Genomic DNA, 15,683 nt, shown 5'->3' with positions numbered 1-15,683 from the left:
AAGTGAGGGTGACCGAGGATGGCCGAGCTCTGGAAGCTCCTCGCAGAGGGAAGAGTGGGGCTGGCCCTGCCACTCTGCCCCAGGCAAGGGGGCGGCTCTGTGCCCAGCTGCTCTGGCAGCTTCAGGGCAGGGTGTGGGCCCGATGTCTGATTTGAGGCCCAAGCGAGCTGTCAGTCCTGCTTTCACAACAGAGGCCCCACCCCAGAGGTGAGCTTGGGCAGCACACGGATGTAGCAGCAGGACCAGGCAGGGCTCCATTCTGGGCAAAGACTGGACTTCCCCACCTCGGGAGGGTCCTGGACCTCCTGCAGCCCCGAGTTCCCACGGCGCTCCCCCTCAGCGAAGTCTGGGGTGTTTCCCAAGCATCCCTCAGTTACGGGTAAGTAACTGCATAAAGACTCTTCAACACAAGGCCACTACCAGGGCCGCCGCAGGGACAACTGGAATGGCACCCTGTGCCTTGGGTGCCTCCCCTCCGCTCTCCCCAGGGGTGCCCCCGAAGCGGACCCCCTCAGACCTGAGAACCCCCGGTTACAGGAGCACCACCCCCACCCCCAGGACTGAAGGCAACTTCCAGGGCTGGGACCTAGACCAGGCTTGCAGAGGACTTCACGGCATCAGCCGACATGTGTCGCCTTTTGGGGGCAGAGGCGGTGTGGCCCTGCACTGCTGGGGCAGTGACATTCTGGAAGGCCGGGTCAGTGTCTGCAGCCCCAGCAGTAGTGTATGGCACGGCTATGAACTCTCCTTCAGCTTTGCTGTAATTTCTCTGAGCAGCCTCCTGACAGTTCTGACAGTGGGACTAATGAGAGTCACAGCAGTGTGAGTGTGGACGGGAGGGGTGTGGCCCACTCACTTGTTCCCAGAAGCCTCTCCTTCCTCTGCTTTCCGCTGAGCACGTGTGCTAGGGGAGAGAGGACGCTTCTCGCCCAATCCAGCTTCCCCTTCCTGTGCTGTACCACCCCTCAAGGATTTTCTTCCTCCAACACTGCATCCGCTGCTGGATTTTGAAAAATATTATTTCTCGGGAGAGATACTGGAGAGAAGGAAATGCACGCACGCTGGGGCAGAGCCCTTAGAACCTGGCACGGGACATGGCCTGGGAGGGGGACTGGCACTGGGCTCCACCAGTGGGAACTGTGGGGAGGCAGCTTGACTTTTGAAAAGAAGACTCTTGGCAGATTGCCAGAGGTGCCCAGCACTGGTCCAGGAGTTCAGGCAGCTGCCTCTCGACCACTGAGCGTGACAGGAAGGCAGGGACACTGCCTGCTCCAGGGTGGACCCTGCAGGGAGCCTGAAGCTCTGGGGGAGGTCGCCGCCTGGGCCTGGCAGGACCTTGTGTTTGAGGAAAAATGGGGACAGGTGGTCCGGATAGTTGGATAGCAGGCGTTTGTCCCACACCAGATTGAGGAATGCTCCTTCCATTGTCCGTCTGTCTTCCTGGGCTTGCAGGAGAAGGAGGTATTTCAGAAAAAAAATACCCTTGCAGAGGTACAGAAGTGCCCACCTGTGACAAATCGCGTCACTCACCAGGGTCCTGGCAGCAGAAAACTTGCTTTTTCTTGGAGTCCTGCAAGAGCTCTCGAGGAAGTCGCTTCTTGAGGCATTTTTGTGTCCGTGGAGGCTTCCAGGTACTGAGTTTCTTTAAACTGCTTGTTGCCTGGTTCTTAAAATAGTAACAAGCATTATTCAGGAGCAGCAAGGGGCTGACAGCCTCCCGGGAGCTCTGGGTGCTCAAGTCCTCATCACAGCTGATGAATGCGTGTGGGATTCTCACTCCCTCTCCTCCCCGTCAAGCCCAGTAACGGAGATGACCCTCCTTCAAAAAAGAAGAGGAATAAAAATTCAACCACCTTCAGGCATTTTCAAATTCAGTAAAGAATTAGGCAGGGTGGGACATGCCTGTAATCCCAGCACTCTGGGAGGCTGAGGCAGGGGGATCGAAATTTCAAGCTCAACCTGGGCTACTTAGTGAGACTGTCTCAAAATAAAAAGGGCCGGGGATGTAGCTCAGTGAGAATGCCCCGGGTTTAATCTCCAGCACCACAGAAAAAGAAAAAGAAAAGCAGAGTTCTAAGAGCAAGGTCATAGGAAATCTCTTTCTATTGAACAAGATTGTCACATTTAAATCCTTTTGGGTGGAGAAACATGAGCACTTTTATCCTCAGACAGGCAGTGGGTGCAGAAGAGCACATCCCTGGAGCACTTCGCCAGCTCTGACTTGGCTAAAAAAAGAACAGGAGAAAAAAAAAGCCCACAACTACAATACTAAATTCACACTGTGGGAAAGAAGGAATCATAAGGCCTCTCCCCAGCAGGCGCTGTCATGGCAGAAGTGAACTTTCTGATATCACTAGGAAAAGCTGCATTGCAGCCGAGGCACGGAGCAGCCCTGTAGACCCTTGTGATGCTGCCCAGCCCTGGTGTCCCCCTGCCCTGCCCCAGCAGGTGGCACCAGGCACACAGACCTAGCCCCAAGAGCTGCATCTCCAGATCTGAGTCCCACACAGGGCCTGCTGGCTTGGTGTGTGACTGAAAGAACACGTGGGAAGCAAATGCTGCCCTCTGTCCAGTACGCAATGTTCAGAGATGCTTGCGGCTCTCAAGACCCCGGATGCATGGACTCCCCCCCGAGAATTCCTGCCAGAGCCACACAGGGGCTGAACCTTTGAGGACCATGGGGGCCAGACAGTGAGAACCACCGACCTCAAATAGCTCCATTCCCCGTGTCACCGGGAGCAGGAAGCATCACAGACCAATTCTGTTGAAGACCAGTGTATGATCACCAGGACTTGGGTATGATCGTGATGGTGGGCCATGTGCTGGAATTCCCTGACTTTTACAGAGAAGGAGGTTTCTGCCACATGCACCTCCCCTCCAGAATCTGAGTGTAGGATTCATCAGAATAATGAAAGTGCTGCAGGAGGCAGGGCTGTGACTCGGAGCAGTACGTGTTACAGGGAGTTGGCGACCTGTGAGCCCCGCTCACCCCGGGCTCAGAAGGTACACTGTCGCCGGCGGTCGAGGCTCAGAGCTCCCCTGCTTTCTAGCTGCAGCTTTGGGTTACCTGATTATCATTTCCAAGCCTGTTTACCTCCATGGGAAATTGGGAGAAACAGTATTGCCCCACCCCTGTTAGAAGAAACCAGATGACAGAAGTGGAGTCTGGCCCTGGGGACATAGTCAGTGCCCACCTGATGAGAGAGGCGTGTGTTAGAAGACCCGGCAGGACCAGCCTCACAGGCGGCAAAATGTAGTCAATGACCAGTGGCTGGTGGCCCAGGGGACACACACAGTTCCTCCCCGTAGCAAAAAACGTCACGCCCTGGGTAAAACCCTGTCCTGATGCATCTGATACCAAATAGATTTAGTCTCCCGCCCTCAAAATTACCAGAAAGATAGTGTTCACATCAGTCGGGTGCATGCTCGCATCATCTCTGTCCACACTTGGCCCCGTTTCAAATCCGTCCGTGCACACAGTCATTTAAAAATTACTCTCTTGAGTCCTGGCAGGGTGCAGACTAGAGAAACACAGAGAAGCTGGAATGGAACAGAGGACCTGAAAGGCCAGAGAGAACTAGGAGGTGCCATTGAAAACTACAGTGAGGGTTTAAAGGGTTTTTTTTAACTTACTGTAATTAAAGACACATTGCCATTTATCCCCCTCCCAAATGTCCCCCTCACGTTGAGCACACTCATCCCGTCGTCCTCGGCACTTCCTGCGGCAGCTCTGGAGCCCTCTTTCTCAAGTGTCTTTAGCTGCACTGTCCCAGCTTCCTCTGTGTCCTGAATCAATTCAAAGTGTTGACCTTTCACGGTCATTTTGACTTTGGGAAGAGCCGGGAGTCACACGGCGCCAGATCTGGTGACTCAGGTGGGTGAGGACACAGAGTCGTGTTTTTATGAGCTCCCTTCTGTTGGATGGCGCTCGGCAGCAGCAGTCGCTGTTTTTGATCACACCTTGTGAGATACTCACAAAAGAGGGCTCCAGAGCTGCTGCAGAGAGTGGCAGGAACATGAGAGAAGTTGTTTGAAGCGAGGAGGTGGGATTTGAGGGGGATTCATGGTGATGTGTCCTTTACGGTAAAAAATTTTTAAACTTAAGCATTCACCACGAGTATTGTGAGCACTCCATGCGTGCTGTGACAGCAGGGAGCACCACTTTATCCCCAGGCCCACGCCAGAAGCCAGGCCGTGTATTCCCTCCGTGCCCGAGTGACATCGCCAACCTCCCCGTCCTGCAGCTGTGGGGTCCTGCAGCCGGGGGTGAGGACAGGAGCAGGCGGCCCTGTGCCAGCTGTGTCCCCGGGGCGTTGTCTGTGCCCCTGGAGGCAGCCACGCACCTGTCTCGAACTCCTCATGATAAGCCTTTAGTGTAGAACTGAGTCTCCCTGGCTCCCTCAGAGTCCCAAAGGCTCAGCACCTTGTCCAAGCCCGAGGGTCTCATCGCAGACTCTGCACCCACCCTGGGTGCCCCTCACCCACCAAAGGCTGCCAGGGCATCACCAAGGCCGGAGGTCAGTCGGAAGGCAAGACAGGGCTCCCGCGGGCAGATTTCCGTGATTAGCAGGCAGAGAGGACGGCTCTGGCCTGAGGGCCGGAGCAGACACTCCCCTGTGCAGCCTTGCCATACGGGTGCACACGTCCCACAGGAAGCTGCAGGTGACCACTCCACAGTCTACGAGGAGAGGAGCTTGCGTTTCCTCAGACCTGACATGGACACACCGAATCCTTGCAGCACTTCTGTGCACCAGAGACTGGGGCCGGCCCATGGAACAGATGAGCACGTGTACCTGAGGCCGTAAATAACACAGCTTGGAGACAGAGGTGGGAAGTGGTCGGTCGGTCCCTGTGGGATTTGAACCTGCACAGATCCAGGCCTGAGCCCCTGAGGGCTGTGGACACCCTGTGTGGCTGGAGATTCACTCCTGTCAGGCGGGTGCTTGACAGAGGTGGTCTCAGGAGGGTCTGCGTCTCTTCCAACTACTCACGAAATTGATTCCACTAGACATTTTTTTGGTTTGGGTTTGTTTTGCGACAGGATCTCTCTCATGTGCCTTGAACTCATGGTGATCCTCCTGCCTCAGCCTCCCATGCCCAGCTCCCCTGGAACTTTATGAGGATGGCGTGGGGATGACGGGTGCCACGTGCTGCCCTTGCTTGTGAGAGCCTGGGGAAGCACCTGACAGCTGAGCTTCCAGTGTCAGCCCTGCCGATGGTGGGTGGGGCTGTCGGAGGAGTGGGGAGGCCCCAGCTCAGACCGTTTCACTGTGACCATGTTGCCAATGAAAAGAGAAGGAAAGAAAGAGGAGCGGGCAGGTGCCAGAGGAAGAAGAGACGCTAGCAAGAGCCTGAGATGCGCCCCTTCCTCCGTCGCATTGACCAGACAGGGCCACCAAGCTGATACAACAGGATTAGCAGAACTGCTTTGTGAGACATCAGCACAGCGTGACGTGCGTGGCAGCAGAGGCATTTGGCAGGATTAACTTGCTAGGGATAAAGATGTAGCAGACAAGGGGCTGAATTAATGGACTGGCATGACCAAAGCGGGAAATCTATTTGCATGTGATATTAACTGTGCTAATAAACTCTGGGCGGAGCTCCTCAGGCCCGGCAGGCTCTTGACCAGGAGTTTCTATTTGAAAGCCCCCCCCCCCGGCTTCTGCCAAGATGGGCTGAGCCAGGGGGCTTTGAAGGCTGCCTTCCAGGCAATGTCTGCCGTCCACCTAATGGGGTCTTGCTGCCTCAGATGCCTGTAATGCACACCGGTTTCCCTGGCTGCAGGGACCTAGTTGAGAGAGTTATTTCTTGCCTGTGAAAAAGCTCTACTAAAGAAACAAAGGCACATCACACCTAGAAAACACCTCCTTGGAGTGGGTTCTTTTGCCTGATTTGTGCATCCCGATCCTTGAAAGCCAGGGTAAGTGAGCAAGATGCCCTTGGGGAATTCCAGGAGCCGCAGCCCTTGCCATGGCCCCGCCCTGCTGGAGGTTACCATGGGAGCCGTGGGAGCCGCAGTCCTAGTCCTGCAGCCCAAGCGGCTGTGCGGTAACCCGGACCCCGGCTGCGCAGCGAGTGCTGGTGAGCAGTGTCCAGAAGCTCACACTGACAGAGGCAGGAGTGAGCCCTGAGGACAGCGGGGAGCCGGGCCATCCCCCGGGTCACTGCAAGGGCCGTGGGGGCTCTGCGGGGCCTGTAGAATGCACCTCTGGCTCCTCCGCCCTCCTGACCGTCCCTGGCTGGTGGCTGCACAGGGACCTGGACTCCCTGCCACGCAGATTAGACGCTCTCCCCACCCGCCACCCCAGGGAGCACCCGCAGTGAGTGTCCTGTGTGGGGACAGCAGGCTGGGGACGTAAAGCGCCTGCCACACGGTCATAGTGTCATCTTCCCCCAAAGAAGTGGAGGCCACACCAGCCCCTGCTGTGCTGAGGAACTTCAGGTTTGAACAGAGCCCTAGTGTAAAGCGGTGCTTCCCATGTGCAGTGAATCAAAGCGCCTGCTGTGTGGGGCCTTGGGCTTAGGGTGCAGCCCTGACACCCCAGCCCCACCCTGCAGCCACCCGAGCCAGCCATGGCTGATGCCAAACGCTGATGGGATCTGAGGCCTCAGGATGGACCTGGAGGTGGTGGATGAAGAAATGCACCACCCCACATTTCCATCACACTCATTTCCCCCCAGACCTGGCACCCGGGAAACCATTTCCGGGTGGACCTCTTATGTCACAAAGCTTAGATAAATGTGACATCCTTGGTGTTGCCCACTCCAAGTGATCATTGAGTAACTGTAGGAAAAAGAAACTTAGCATGAGCTGGCCTCACCCTGCTGGTGAGCCAGCGAGGAGGGGCTCCGCTGGCAGTTGCTGCAGGACTCGGGGTTGTGAAGTGCAATGTCTTGTGTTCTCTCACAGTGCTCCTGGGGCAGCTGTGGTCCTAGGCAGACAGCAAGTGTGAAGGCCCCTGGCTGGGCAAGGCAGGGGCATCCCAGCAGGGCCCCTTGGCAGGCGGCACAGCCTGCTGCTCCTGGAAGGAAGGACTGCTCTTGTGGCTCTGTGTCCCAGGACTGGAACAGAAGCCGGGGGCCAGTGGGCAGGCCAGGCTGGACCTCTGGGGCCTGGGGGCTTTTGCAGGGGACTCAGATTTGGTTCTGACATGGTGGGAAGCAGGAGGGGGCCGCACTCTGATCCGTGTCACCAAGGGTCACCTGGGATGTGCAGAGAATGAATCGCAGGGGATAAGCTGGATGCTTCTCACCCTGTCCAGATGAGAGGTGGGCAGGGTCCGGGGTGTGGAGGGGCTGCGGAGAAAGAAATGCACAGAAATGCAAAGCGGTGGGCCTTCCCGAACAGGCTGGCGATTCCCAAGGGACAGCAGGAGCCCACGCTGACCGTCACGGTGCCCACGGCCCCAGCGTGGCTCAGCTTCTGCCCAGAGTGAGAGCCACCCGTGGGGAGGAGCCGTGGACGCCGACCTGCTGAACGGGTGTTTCCTCATCACCACCACCTGCAGGCTCAACCAAGGCCACCTGCTCCACGATGGCCTCGTCCTCGGGTCCCTGTCTACTCGGATGCAGGCGTTAACAGAGCCATGGAGCCCGGGCACCGAGGTTTGGCAAGGAGGGCACCTGAGGCTGCTCCAGAGCCCAGGTGGAGGAGGAGGGTGTGCAGGGGCTGAGGAAGATGTCCCCAGAGTGAGGGATGGCTACCGGGTGGAGGAAAGAAATCTCCAGCTGCTCCTGTGTCGGAGCACCGAGACCTAGCGTGTACAAGGGCTCCCAAAAATGAACGCCAGCGGCCACCCCAGCCCATCAGTGCCAAACGGATTGAACAGATGCTTCTCAAAAAGAGAAGTACAAGTGGTGGTAAGCATCTGAGCAACCGCACCTCGGAACCACGCTGAGCATCTGCCTCACCCCAGTCGGAGTGGCCGCCATCAAGAACACAAAACAGGACGATCGCGGGGAGAATGTGGGGAAGGCGTCCTCTGTCCTGCCGGTGCGGGTGTACATCAGTGCGGCCACTGGAAATCTGGACAGGAATTCCTCAAAATACAGAGCTGCCATGCAACCCGGCCCGGCTCGGGCCTCCTCAGTATAAGAAGCAATTAGAGTGTGTTACCCATCTGGACCCCTGCATACTCACCTTTATCACACCGCAGGTCACAACAGCAAGGTATGGAACCGTTGATGAGTGATAAGGAAATGTAGTATGTATGTGCAGCGGAGCATTATTCAGCCATGAAGAAGAGCAAAAGTGTGTCCTTCACTAAAAAATGCATGGACCTGGGGACCATCGTGTCAAGCAGAATGAGCAGATGCAGAAGGTTAGGTGTCATGTTTTATCTTAGATGAAAAATCTAAAACTAAAGAAAGATGACTGGGGAGTAGAAGGTAGACTTCTGGAGATGAGGAAGAGACAGGCAGAGGTAAGAGAGAGGTGATGGGGATAAAAATATTCAGAATGTGCTGTGTGTGTGGAGGAAAGTGGACAAAATGAACCCCGCGTCCTGTAGGACCAAGGCGCACGGATGAGTGAGTAACGGTAAAGGGCCAGGACCCAGCCCGTGCTTCAACCAAGCACCTAGCACAGAGCGCCAGCCACCAACGGCAGGGTTTAGGGCCTTTGTGCATCCACCCTGTGTTCCTCACATCCCCAGGCAGCCGGTGGGAGCCCAGATGAGAGGAGTCCCATGGTGGAGACTCACGCAAACCTCTCTGAAGGTAGAGGCTGACGCCCGGGAGCAGGGGGCAGAGGTCGCTGCTGGTGCAGCGTTCAGAGCCCAGGAACAGACTTGGCTGCCAGACCTGGTATCCAACTACACAGAGCAAGAGAGGCGCAAACCAGGTAGAACAAACAGCTTGTGTAAAGGTCCTGGGGTAGGAAGGATGTTAAGAAAATAGAGAGGTAGCCAGAGAGGTGGCACATGCTGTAATCCCCGCACTCAGGAGGCTGAGACAGGTGGGTCCCTGCAAGTTCAAGGCCAGCCTGGGCTACACAGTGTGAGGCACCTTGCAAGCCTTTGAAGTTACAGCGTGTTGGTCATTTGTTGCTTTGAGACAATCATTTCTTCTTCATTCCTTCAGCCTGCTGGGCCCCGGGAGGTTCTAGACAAAACCAAGAAAAGGGACTTGGCCAGTGGGGCTTCTGGCGTGGTCTGAGCTGGGATTGATGAATGACTCAAAGTTCTTTCTCCCCCACTCGGGCAAGAACTTGGGCGGAACTTCTGTGCCACATCCAGGACTAGGAGCTTGCCAAGTTTGTGTCCTTAAAATAAAGTGAGTTCCATGATGGGAGGCAGAAAAGTAGAAAATGTGACTTTTCTTGATTGGGTAACTAAGAACCAGTCAGTAGGCAGGAGCCATTTGGGGCCAAAGAGCTGTTCATTTAAAGTGTTTATTGACACCTGGAAATAGGAAGTAAACTTCAAATGCTGTTTTCACAGCATTTTACTCTCTGTAATGGTGACAAATCCAAGCAGATACCAACAGGGGAGCTCCAAAGTCATTTTTTGCTGGGTTTCCTTAGCGGAAACAGTCTCACACTGAGGGCTCTGGGGGAGAGAGGGAGCCCGAGGATGACCCTGTGGAAGGTGCCAGATGGCTTCCGGTTTGTGTGCTGCTGCTGATTGCTTCCAGATAGTTTCAGTTTATGTCGGTTTGCTGGTGGCCCTGGGGATCCTCTTCCTCTGGGTCTGGCCCTGCTACATCTCCTGCTCTGTGGAGGACAGCACAGGGGGAATTGCTGTCCACCCTTGCAGGATTCCATTTGGATCTGACCATCCACAGTGGGCCTGGGACCCCTCCAGGCACAGGAGTGAGGGGGTGTCTCAGCAGTCACCTCTCAGAACACTCCCTCGGGGCTGGGGGGCTGAGCTGTGTCTGGCTTCTGTCTCTGGAGACAGAGTGATGGGAATCTCTGCTTCCCTCCTGGACAGACATCCATGGGGAAAGAAACTTCACCCTTAAAACTGTTCCTGGTTACCACTGCCCCTCCCAGGACAGGGATACTCAGGCATGAGGGGTCGTATTTCCCTTGAGCGTCTGTTGACAGCAGACCCCTTTCCCAGAGAAGTCCCCAAACATGGATATGTTTATGTCTAAGCTCCAGGGCTCCTTGGAAGCACTGACTCCTGCCCATGACCCCATGGGAAGCCGGCAACAGACACAACAAAAAAGATAAATCTCTCTGATGGTGTCTTAGTCACTTTCCTGTCCCTGAGACATAGTACCCCAACATCCACAACTTGAGGAGGGGCTTCCTTTGGCCCATGGTTTCAGGGGGGTCAGTCCCTGGTTGCCTGGCTTCAAGGCAGAAGCAGCATGGCGGAAGGGCCTGGTCGAGGAGAGCTGCCACCCCATGGCAGCCAGGAAGCAGAGAGAGGGAGGAGCCAGGGGCAAGAATGCACCCTTCCAGGTCACTCCCAGTGACCGCCTCCAACTGCCCGGCCTCCTAGCAGCACATTCAGCCCTGAGCTCATGCATGGGGGGATCCACTGGTGAGCACAGCACCCCACGATCCAGTCCCTTCCACACACTGAGACTTTGGGGACGTTGCAGATGTGAACCGTAAGGAGGGTGAGCGTGGGGGCGCGGAACGAGGGCATCTGTCCGCAGCCTGGTCCTAACCCTGCTGCGCTCTGTCCTCTCTCATCTCCCCTCCTGCAGCAGGGGCACCACTGAGGTGACCCCACAACCCACGGCCACCCCGCAACCTCCTGGCATGGTGCGGCGGGGCAGCTGGTGTTGTGAATCAGGCCGATACCAATCAGAGAACGGCTACTTCACAACACCAGGGTCTCACCCCACCACAGCAGCGCTCTGGACCAGAACCAGCACCGTGCCCGTCCTCTGCAGAGGGTCATCGTGGGACCCCTCCGGGCAGGACTCCGGCACAGCTCTCCTGGTCCTGGCTTCCCATGCAGCCCCATGGCAAATGCTGGCTCCTGAGGCTGCTGCTTATCCCAGCACACATAGCTCCACTTTGGGAAAAAGCCACTCCCGGCCACATTAGCTTCCCACAGCCCTGGGACCGCTCAGCGCCACCCAGCCCAGCATTCCCTATGGGTTCACAGGAACTATAGGGCGGGAGTGGCCACTTAGTGGTGGGAGCTTCGCCAGGGCAAAGGAAGGGCAGGGAGGACCTGGTTAAAGGACGGTGGCCTTGGAGACTCCTTTAAAGGGTCCACAGGGCTTCCTGTCTGTGTTCAGGCTCACGTCTGTTTCCTGGCCGGCCCCAGGTCCCCTGAAGCATCGCTCCTGCCGTGAGCAGCAGGAGACTTGCATGGCTGTCCACTGGGCACACTGGCCACATGACTGCTGGGCGAGAACCAAGCACGAGGCCGTCCCCTCCTACCTCTGGTCTGTCCCTCTCTTCCTGTCGGGGAATACATGCCATTACCTGAGCTGGCAGGTGGCCTCCTCCCCCGAGGGCCCCACAGAGCTGAAAAGCCCCATGGGGTCTCCAGAGCCGAATGTTTGATTGCCCGCCCAGTCTTGCAAGTGGAACCACCATTTTTCAGAATCTAGGCAGAATTCCCAAGACGGAGTGGCAGGGTTGCCCACTGTCCCTTCTGGGTCACGCAGAAAGAGAGCACCCATCCCTCTGGCTGTGTAGGGCACAGAGTCCCGGGTCTGCTCTGATGACCCCAGGCCGCGGACAGGGCTGCTGCTGCTGCCCGAGAACCAGAGAGAGGGACAAGACCACGCTTGACGCAGGCAGCGCTGCAGTCACACGCAGAGCCTGGTGGCTATCACCTTGGAGTCAGGGAAGGTGAGTCCCCTGCTTCTGAGAAGCCCCCCTCAGCGCACCCCAGACTGTGGACAGCCAGCCCCCACCTGTCTGCAGCTGACAGGATGCAGTTGGCACCTGCGTCCCCCACAGTCCTTGTTTCAGAAAGGTCCCCGGGTCTCCTGGGAAGGTGTAACCTGCACATGTCTGCGTCTCTGGGAGTCCGGCTGGGGGTGGATGGGGTCCGGGCCAGTGCCACAGCGTCTGCGGGTGGGACGAGCGGGACCCCGGACCTCCAGAGGGGAGAGCGAGCCGGACTGCTAGCCGCCCTAACAGGCTCCCATCCCAACCCTGCCTCTGCACGGCCTCTCCAAGGTGCACCCCGTGTGCGGACCCCAGCTGCAGGGGGATGGAGCGGCCTGCGTGCTTTGGGGTGCTCCCAGCCCCCTACCATGCACCCTCCTCCTCCACAGGCCTCCCCAGTCCCGCCCAGGGCCTTGCCACATGCTCCAGGCCCCATGGATGCCTGGCACCCCCACGTCCAGGGCCAGGGCCGCCCTCCCTGTCCCAAGCTCAGCCCGCCCAGTTCCAGCCCCAGCAGCCATCTTGCTTAGCCATTTAGCACTCTGTTGGCCAAATGCACCAGTTCCATTGGCCAGGGGCTCTGTGGGGACAGGACGGACACTCAGCTTTGCTTCCCCTGCACCCCCGTCCACCTCAGGGCCTGATGTCTGGGGCTCGTTCGGGAACAGACTGGCTCAGGGATGGAGAGCCACAGCAGGTCTGTGTGTGTCCTTCAAGCCGTGCTTGTTCCCTGGGAAGCCCTTCGTCTTTGCTGTCGTGCATGGGATCCTCAGGCCTTGGAGAGGACACGCTGTGTGGGGCAGGTGCTGCCCGTGAGCTCTGTCCACAGCCATTGACCGCCACCCTGACAGGTCAGTGCCGGGCTCACCCCGTCCATCCTGTGGTCGCTGGCAGCCCTGCCGTTCCAACCCAGTCTGCCCCCGACCCACTGCTCCTTGCTGCCGAGAAGGAAGGGACAGAGAGGAACACGGAGTCCCCAGGGCTCTGGCCCCCACCCAGAGGCCCCACTCCAGCTTCTCCCTCCTGCTCCCCTTGCACAAAGCGAGGTTCCAGCCTGTTTCAAGCACTTCGTCACGGAACCTGATTAAAACCCCCCTAACGTTTTAAATGTTTAAATGGGGTCATGCCCAGAGAGAGCCGGGTGAGACACCGCTTCCCTTCAGCGTCAAGCTGGCAAATTCTTCTGAGGTCTGCACGGTGACCTCAGAGGGCGAGGCTGCAGACAGACGTGTGACACCTCAGCTGCTGCAGGGAGCCCTTCCCAGATCTGAGCTCCAGCCAGAGCCCTGCCCCGGGCCGCACCTCTGACCACCAGGTCTTGGTCTCCAAAATGCTCCTCCTTCCTCCAAAACACCCCAGCGCTTCTCTTAGGTGGACTTGATGCTCCCTGCCATAAGCAAACAGGCGTGCCCAGCCCCTTTCAGGGTCTGACTTAGACTCTGTCCACAGGAAGCCCAAGTTCAGCCACTCTGCGTGGTTGCTTCTACGGGTCCTGCACAAGCAGCTGGCCCCATCCGGGGCCTCAGGGTTCTCAGAGGAGACCCAGTGCAGACAGACACAGCCTTGGCTGTAGAGAGTTGTCACATGCTCGCTTGACACTCACTGTCTTGTCCTCTTAACGAGTCACCATCTTCTGACTGCCGGCACTTCTGGGAAAAGCTGACTTTGGACGGGAAGTATCCTGAGTCATACCTGGGATCAATAGCAGAGGTTCCCACACGCGGGCCCTGCAGCAGCCAGCACCCCGGGACTGTCGGAGATGCAGAGCCCCCACCCCACCCTGGCATCAGGAGCTCCAGGTGGGGGAGACCCAGCAGTCTGCCCAGCAGCAAGCACCCCGGGAGGCCACATGAGCTGGAGAAGCACAAAAACGGGGTCAGAGATGGGAGGAAAAAGTGTCCAGTGGGAAACAGTGAGAGGCGTGGTAGTGAGGCCTCCGTGCCTGCGTTGCAGCAGCGTGGACAAGGCCGTTACTGAAGGGGAGTAATCAGCTTCAGAAACTCACTTCCCAGTCTTAACAGTAAACCTCCAGGTGTTCTGGGTTGTGAACCCTTGACCATTCCCATCTGTGTCTGGAATAAGCACGCCCAGAATGCGGTGTCCCTCCCCACGGGGGCCAAGGGAAGAGATGTTTCCCCCAGTACAGTCTGCGGTTCTCTTTCTCGTAATTGACCAAATTCCTGACACAGTAGAGGGCTCGTTTTAAGGGCTGTATGTTTCTGCCACAGTGCATTTTAAGAAGAGGAAGTACAGGCAAAGAGGTTTCGCATCCTGCTGCCAGACTGGGAGCCCCCAGGGCTGAGATTTCAGCCCCTCCCTTAGCCCTGCCTTGGCTTTAGCCCCGCCTGCCTGAGCAAGTAGGGACCGGAACAGCTGGCACGGCCACCTCGGAGCAGCAGTGTCCATCTGGCACCTGCCAGTGTCCCTGAGCCTAACCTGTGATGTCGTGAAGACCAAACACGGGCCCACTGTTTCATTTCACCGTGTACGTTGTCGTTTCGCCTTGTGATGGGTTATTTTGTTTTGTTTTTTCTTCGGTGGTGGATGGAGGCTTCCTTGCTTGTTCTGCTGCTATCCCAGGCATTTATCCTCATCCCAGCAGATGGTCTCAGGTGTTCTTTTTGCAAGCCACAACCAAAGACCTTCCCAACCCCAGCCAGCCTTGGCAGATACTGCCCCTAAGCATGAAACTCTTTAAAAAACAACAACAACAGTGATTTGAGGCCAGAACCCTTATCTCCTTCAGCTCACCTACCGCAGCCAGCACTGTCAGGACTCTGTGCGTTCTTCGCTGAGCTCCAGGGAGAGCTTATGGGCCTGCAGGACAGAGTTGAAATTCAACTTATTGTTGACTTTAGTGGATTTTGGAGGGAGGAACAAAAATCTATTCCATTATTCCCTTTGTGCATTGTTACAGCTTATATCTAGATGTCCCTCCAAAGCCTCACACACTCATAGTGGGACTTTGGGGAGGTGGCTGGATCATGGGAGCATGGTAACTGAATTGTCCACTGATTGTTAGCATGGCTCTGGGTGTGGCTGAGGGATTTACTGAAGACAGAAGACCCACATGAGTGTGAGTGGTCCCAACCAATAGGCTTCCAGCCTGAATGGAATAAAAGGGAAATGGAGGCTCCCTGGCTTCCGCCTGCCTACCCTGCCATGGACTGTTTCTCATCTTGGATGCCCTTCTGCCATGCCACCCTGCCTTGGAGCTAGTCAACTGTGGACTGAAACTTCTACAAATTGTGGGCTGAAATAAACCTTTTCTCCTTTAACCTGTAGATGTCAGGTATTTTGTCTCAGCAATGTGGAAAGTAATTTAAGACATCCCCAAAAGGAAAGCCTCATAAGGAGTTTCACACAGACCAAAGAAAGAGTTTGAAATTGCTGTTGTAACAGGCATTTGCAAAGGAGCCAGTTTTGATAGAAAAAGAGACTGAAATCAGTAAGCAAGGACCCCGGGAGGCTCCAGGCTTCTCCCTCGGGAGGCGTCACATGGGGGAGGAGCCCTCGAGTGTAGACATAAAACCGTGGGGAAGAGCCACGCAGTCCCAGGCCTGGCTGTTCAACACCAGCAAAGATGCAGACACACTGCCGGGTGTGCAAGTCCCTGAGATCTAGCCCCGAGAGAACGGCTTGTCTTTTTTATCATTTGAGTGTTTTTTACAATTATAAAGTCAAGCATTTAAATATCCACCAGAACAAAGTACAAATAAAAGCCTCCTTCCTCGGTTACTTTGGTCAGTGTGGGGTCTGAGGCGTCCACCCCACATGGTCCCCAGACCTCCCGTCAGTCACCCCCTTGGTTTTCAGCTAGTAGGCCAAACGGCACTGACCACCTGGGCTCCCAGCCCCACCAGATCCACCCAGC

At 56.6% G+C, this 15,683-nt stretch overlaps 1 long non-coding RNA gene across 2 annotated transcripts in view; it reads left to right on the top strand.

Moving 5' to 3' along the window:
- LOC101708235 (uncharacterized) overlaps positions 1–15,683 on the top strand; it is a 139,882-nt gene that overhangs the window by 83,068 nt on the left and 41,131 nt on the right. The window contains exons 3-4 of one of the 2 annotated variants that reach the window (XR_015441171.1): positions 10,663–11,767; positions 12,447–15,087. The exons of the other annotated variant lie outside the window; for it this stretch is intronic. This is a non-coding gene — a long non-coding RNA (uncharacterized LOC101708235). Of the gene's footprint in view, positions 1–10,662; positions 11,768–12,446; positions 15,088–15,683 lie in introns of those variants that run through there. 2 annotated transcript variants of the gene reach the window in all.

The sequence above is a fragment of the Heterocephalus glaber genome, unplaced genomic scaffold (assembly GCF_053883595.1).
Source record: "Heterocephalus glaber isolate CG9 unplaced genomic scaffold, H.glaber_assembly_v1.0 deba00001504, whole genome shotgun sequence".
Classification (NCBI taxonomy): domain Eukaryota; kingdom Metazoa; phylum Chordata; class Mammalia; order Rodentia; family Bathyergidae; genus Heterocephalus; species Heterocephalus glaber.
This window is presented reverse-complemented; position numbering and strand designations above follow the sequence as displayed.